Source organism: Pyxicephalus adspersus, chromosome 1 (assembly GCF_032062135.1).
Source record: "Pyxicephalus adspersus chromosome 1, UCB_Pads_2.0, whole genome shotgun sequence".
Lineage (NCBI taxonomy): Eukaryota > Metazoa > Chordata > Amphibia > Anura > Pyxicephalidae > Pyxicephalus > Pyxicephalus adspersus.
Window position 1 is genome coordinate 29,240,801 of NC_092858.1, and position 6,602 is coordinate 29,247,402.

A 6,602-nucleotide genomic window follows, 5' to 3' on the forward strand; every position below is an offset into this window, starting at 1 on the left:
AGATTTATATTGCACGATGGCTGCCTGCACAGGAGGACAAGTCACCGCCATCACCACCGCACCCCCTCACATCCATACAGCCGCCCACCTTGTCTGTCTGGTCCCCGCTGTATCAGTTCCCCGGGATGACAGCCGCAGCCAGCCCGCCTCCCATCAGCTCCCGAGCGGCCGCCCGCAGCACTGCCAGAGCAGCGGGACAGAGCAGTGGCTCAGCGACGTCTCCTAGGAGACCGACCCCGCCCACCGTGCACGCCTCCGCCCTCCTCTGGGTCTCTTATCATGTGACCAGCCGGGTTCTGGCACAGAAGGGGCGTGGCTTTGCCCGCACAGGGCTGGATAGGGGGCGCTCCGCAGGTCGGTGCAGGTGGCGGGGTAATGGCGGCCAGGTGTCGGTGTAAGTACTGACTGACATTTACACCGAGACCACTGAAAATACAAGAGCACCCCCACCAATGCCTGCACTATGTCCAGAAGGAAAAGTTCCATCTTGTAATAATAAGCCATCCATAAGCTGCAAACAAGTGACTTTGTCTAGGCTGAGATGAGTCTGCTGCAGGCAGGATGCAGCCTTTCCTTAGTCTCCTGCCACCTAGTGAGCAGAAGGTGATATGCTGCAGTAAGGACTGATCTGTGTCATTCTGGAAGGAACAAAACTAAGGACACCAAGATGTGGCCATGGTCCAGGATGCAGATGGTGACTATGGGTGATGCAAGAACAAGGATGGAGCTGTCCTTCTGGGGAAAAACAGAAGATAAAGATATTGTATTATAGGTTGTGATCTCTGTGAGGGGCCATACATTCCTATAAGTGTTCAACTAATGTATTGTTATCATTAATAAACAGGATTTATATAGCGCCAACATATTACGCAGCGCTGTATAATAAATAGGGGTTGCAAATGACAGACAGTGACACAGGAGGAGGAGAGGACCCTGCCCTGAAGAGCTTGCAATCTTGGAGGTGGGTATGATAACAATACAGTAATTGATACCGTATATAAATGAAAAATATATCTGATGTCAGGTTACTTGTCCCATAGGCTGCATGTATTGGTGAATGAAGAAATGGACGTGATTGTTTCTGATCAGCTTGCTGCTTCTGTTTGTTCTATAACCACCAATGGCAAACCTCCATACCTGTGTAATGTGCTCAGATAGTGGGGTCCCAGGGCCCCTGTATAAATCTCCATACAAGCTCCATTATACCAGGGCTGTGCCAATCATCACATTGCTCTACAGCAGCATTTCTCAGATTTCTACCCCTGAGGAACCCCTTAAACAACTTCCAAGTCTCGGGTGTCCATTGCCAAATCCAGTTTATTGGGGGTCAGTGGGAAAAAGCTATCGGTGACTAATGGAATGAATGGACCCTACAGTGGGGGCCGGGAGATCCCCTTTATAGATAACCAGAAACTCCATTAGAGTCATGAAGCTGGATCTACTGAGAGGTAACTATACAGGCATCATCAAATTGGGGATCAGACAGTCACAGTTTGAGGAACCCCTAGTAAGTTTAAGAAGAACCTTGGTTTAGAATGGTTGGTTAGTCTACAGGTTCCCAGTGTTCTGATCCACAATGCATCATCACTAAACAACCTAGTTTCTGCATGAGGAGGACACAGCAGGGAGCCGCCTACTCATCCTCCCCCCTCCCCTCTCTATAGAATAGCCCTCCATCATTGCACTATGGCTGTACACAATCACTAATTACTCTTCCAGTGACAATAATTGTGTCTGCACACAGGTCAAGGGTTAGACAGACAGACCACTTCGATGAAAGTCTCACACCTCTGCAATTTTGTGCAAAAAAAAAAAAAACATAACAAATGTAATGAGTAGGGGTGATCAATAATATGTAGAACATGTGATTTCCATGCAAACTAAATTTTATGCAACTCCACCAACCCGGAACTGAACCATGCAAACTGCAAATATGGCTGTTAGATTTTCACCTGGGGTCTTGCAGCGAAGATTACCCCTAACTTCTTGTTCTGGTGATAATGTCATTCCGATGGTAAGTGAGGGTAAAACTGCACAAGTGTGTAATTTTGGCTGCTGGAAATGATCTTACCTGATTGAATGATTAGTAGAATGATTAGTTGGTGTACATACAGTGGGTCTGATTTATTAATGTTCTCCAACACTGGAGAAGATAGACCATCATAGGTGAACCTGAGTGAACCAGTAAACCTGGATTAGATCTGGTCCTAGACTGTAAAAATTGCAAATTATTGGAAATGATTTTTAAAAATCCATTCCAGGTTTGCTGAATCACCCAGATTCTCACATGATAGTCTATTTTCTCTAGTTTTGGGCTTTATTAAATCAAGCCCAATGAGTTCAATCCTATGGAGATGGGAGGACAGCAATCAGGACCCCGCTGTATCCTCCTCCATAGGGGATTGAAGTGGTTGTCCCTGTTTAGTCATGTTAGTGGTCCGCAGAGTCCCAGCACAGGATTGCAGTAAGACTGAGCTGTGTAAGTATACTATTAGAAACCAGTGCTGACAGATGGGTGGAAACACCTTTGATAGAAAAAACTTAACAGCCTCTCCTGTCACATAAAAACCTTACCTGTCAACACTTTTTATTAAGCTGATTTAGTGCCTCTTTAACACGTTATGGTAGGAACAAACCCAAAATCACAGGTCAGCAATGGCGGTAATCGTTCCGTTGCCTTTTCTGCAAACAATATTAAACATATCTGTACATAGTGTATTAGGTAATTAAAGCTTAAAGTGATTGCATCCATTCTAGTGCAGCAATGGAGTTCAAGACTGACCTTCAAACTTTATTATTTGCACAATTAAAGCGGAGCAAAACTTAAAAAATACAACACTGAGAGGTGGCAGAAGAGACATCTCCTGTCCCTCCTGCAATAAAAGAAATATACTTAGCCTGTTCATATTCCTTTGTATATCTTATACTGAGCTGAGCATGCAATGTACAATCCTAGCATGCCTGGCTGCTGAGAATGAATTGATTCCCATGTGTATGCACATATGTTTCATCTTCCCAACCTTGCTAATCAGAACGGCTGAAGAACCATAAACCAGACCAAGTGATGGAGCAATAAGACATGAATCTGAGTCTTAGCCATTTGTAAACCGCCTTACTTTTCTGAAAGATGCATTGCTGCTTCTGGAACTACAGGAGATGATTCACAAGAGGTCTGCCAGACTCTGTTTTATGTGCATGGGGTCATCTAAGATAAGCGGTGGTCCAGGACTCCTAGTCTAGGACTAGATACAAACATGATGAAGAATGAAGGGGTGAGAAAAAAAAAATATATAAGCTATATATTATATAGAAAGAAAATCTCAAAGCATAGTTATAAGGTTTTTTTTTTTGGCAATTTAATATTCTACCATACAATATTTACTTTTTTATTTATGAAGATTCCAAGTCTCTCACATTTGTATAGTTCTGTACCCCCATGTGTTGTGATTCACTTAGAGAGTCATTTCCTTTTTACTTTATCCTCCAGAACTCTATGCTGGCATAGCTGGCTAGCAGCCTCTCCTCTCAGCACAAGCTTCCTGACCCAGACTTGTGTGGCAGAGAAGGGCCAATGGGTTTAACCCTGGACCTACTCGACAGGGCAGACATATTATTATTATTTTTTTCCGAATCCCACAAATCTTGATCTGCTAAGCAGAAACCCTGGTGCTTGGTAAAAAAAGTGAAATGTGCAAAAACACACCACAAAAAAAAGTGCACTGAGGTGCTACTGTGATCACTCCTCTAAAGAGGAAGGGCCACCCAGATTCCCCAGACCCCCTGGGGCGTAATGCTCCTGACAGCCGAGTGAGCCTATTAGCCTGTCTGACTGAGATCAGACAGGTTCTGTTCTCTGTGGGTTCCTGGTCTGGGAGTGCTCCCGAAGAGAGATTCCCAGTAAGGGAGAGCACTCGACCATGAGGCCAGAGCACTTCCCAGACTTTGGGGCCAGACCATAAGGAAACAGCACCCTCCAACCTGTGCCCAGGATATGCAAAGTTTTTACATATTTGGAACAACCAGTAATCCTTAAAACAGGCCCGCTGCAACTATGTGTATTGTGGAGAAATAAATCTTCACAACACAGACACAATACAGTCAATAGAGGTTCTTTTCCTATTACTACCTTGGTAGGCTGCTTCTAGACTGAACAAAGCAGTACCCACTATTAGTTGTTGGGGATGGCGGATCAGTAGATGGATCCTGAGGAAGGGAAGTTCCATTGGTGCTACAAGATTTGCTATCTGGTGATGCCATAAAATGATGATGCATAGTTTTCAGCTCTAGGACTTGATCCACATAGGATGCTGTATAAGATATGTATTTTTATTCTCCTGTGTGGTTTGCAGGTAAAGAATCCCTGAATAGCAGCAGACCTTGGCAAAAGTGTTCCACTTGCATATCGTCTACCATGAATGTTTTTGAAGTTAAGATTCTGCAGGTACTTAATTATTGCTATAGCTATTACTTTTAACTTATAAATATAAACTTTATATTTCATGTTACACAGAATTAGGATGGTTTCAGTATTTAAACGGAACATATATATACTGTGAATATATATATATAGTTATATAATCTGTTTCATACATAGTAATGTTTTCTGTTAGATTAATGGCAAAACTTCAAGTGACATTTAAAAGCTATTTCTCCTAAAAGCCATCAATATCCTGCAGTGCTTGTATTTACATGAGGAGAAGTGTTAGTTTGCATTACCAGTGACCTGTAGATAGCAGCTTTCTAAATTAGGTGTGAAGTAATGCGCCATTCCCGCAGGCTTCTTTTATGTCCTATTATTTGCTCTTCTTGAAATAAGTGTTTAGCTTTAATGATAAGAATTGTACACAGAAAAAAACTTATATGCACTTTGTATAAACAGAGCGAAAAGTCTGCAAATGAGAAAGCAAGAACAGACTCCCATCTAATAAATCTAGAAAATTATAGATATGCAATACTGGCCACACACGTTGTAATATTATAAACGTTTGCCATTTTTTTGTTTAAATACAATACTGTTGTCACCTTTTTTTTTCTTGGTTGCACCTATTTAATGTACAGCTCTGGGTAATATGTTGGCATTACTAGGAATGATGAGAATTACCAAATTTATGTCTACTGAAATAAATAAATTCCATTGAAACATTCAAATTTTATTGAAATACTGAACAAAGTGAAAGTATTCTTTTTCTTCTTCCTTTAGATGAAGCCGATATACTTCAATAAACACATGCAGAAAAATTCTATATTCCTTCACAATAGATTTTGTGAACAGTAATATTAGTAGATGTAATAATGTATTGTGGGGAGAAATGTTGCCCATTGGCAGATTTATTATTAATATTATTAATAAACAGGATTTGTATAGCGCCAACATATTACGCAGCTCTGTAGATTTGACTTCTTTTTAGACGTTTGACTTTTAAAACGGATCTCCTGACATTTTTGACTAAAAATTTCTTACGTTGTTTGGGAATTTTCTTGCATGAAATTTTCCCTTCAGGTCTTTGACTAGGTCAATCCATAACCCTCCTTTTCTTCATTCTGAGACATTCTGATTCTGATTGGTGGATTTTATAATGTGCTTTATATTGTTATTGTTGTATTAAATGATCCATTTTCATTACTTCAGCTTTTGAACATTGTCCTCTAGCACACTTTAACATGCGGAATTCCATAAATCACTGGACGACTGAAAACGTCTTAGGTTCTGAAACAGCAAAGCAACTTCTAACTATACCATTTTCACCACCATGCTCCACAGTTGGTATGCGGTTCTACCCCTGAAATACTGTTTTCAGTTTGCAGCAAACATGTCTACTGTTACAGCAGCAAACTAAATCTGTCTCCAGTTCTTCAGTCCTAGCATATTGTTTCTAAAGGCCTGATTTTTATCTATATATTGAATGGCAAACACCAAACCTGCTTTTATCCTTTAGGAAAGCAAAGGTTAGTCCTGGTAATACTAATAAATCCCCTAAAAGTGTCATGAGCATCCATAATCCCTCTTTAGAACTTGGACACTATGGGCCTAATTTATTAAAGTTCTCCAAGGCTACAGAGGATACACATTCATCCATAAACCTGGGTGATCCAGCAAACCTGGAATGGATCTGGTCCAGGATTCAAAGCACTTGCTAGCAAATAGCAAGTGACTATGAAATTAAATTTATTCCAACTTTGCTGGATCACCCAGCTTTACTTATGAATGTGTTTCCTCTCCAGCCTTGGAGAGCTTCACTAAATCAGGCCTGATGACACAGATTAATAACCCATATATAGGGAGACTGTAAGTGAAAAAGTGGGCGTTAGTTGATGGGACTGTTTTAGGGAGAACCCTACACCTTTAGGTACAGGGCAGAGAGACCTACATGGCACTGTTCTTTTACAGTATATGGTAAAACATTTCTTGGTATGTGTTTCAAAGCCTCTAAATGCCTGTTTTCAATATACATTACATCATTTTTTGACAAACGTGCCATGTGCTTTTTTTCTGTTGTTATGTCAAGTTTTTTTTGCATCTGCTTCATATTACAATATGAATTCAGTTTTTGAGCACAGCTCAGATTTAATTAAGCAATGCAGCTAATTCATGGCAGTGATGT

At 41.0% G+C, this 6,602-nt stretch overlaps 1 protein-coding gene across 1 annotated transcript in view; it reads right to left on the reverse strand.

Annotated features, from left to right (window-relative positions):
* The window catches only part of TNFRSF19 (TNF receptor superfamily member 19), a 47,523-nt gene extending 47,311 nt beyond the window's left edge, over nucleotides 1-212 (reverse strand). Inside the window, exon 1 of the mRNA XM_072404935.1 lies at nucleotides 89-212. The gene's annotated coding sequence lies outside the window, so the exon portion shown is untranslated. The remainder of the gene's footprint in view (nucleotides 1-88) is intronic.
* Nucleotides 213-6,602: the final 6,390 nt, after the last annotated feature.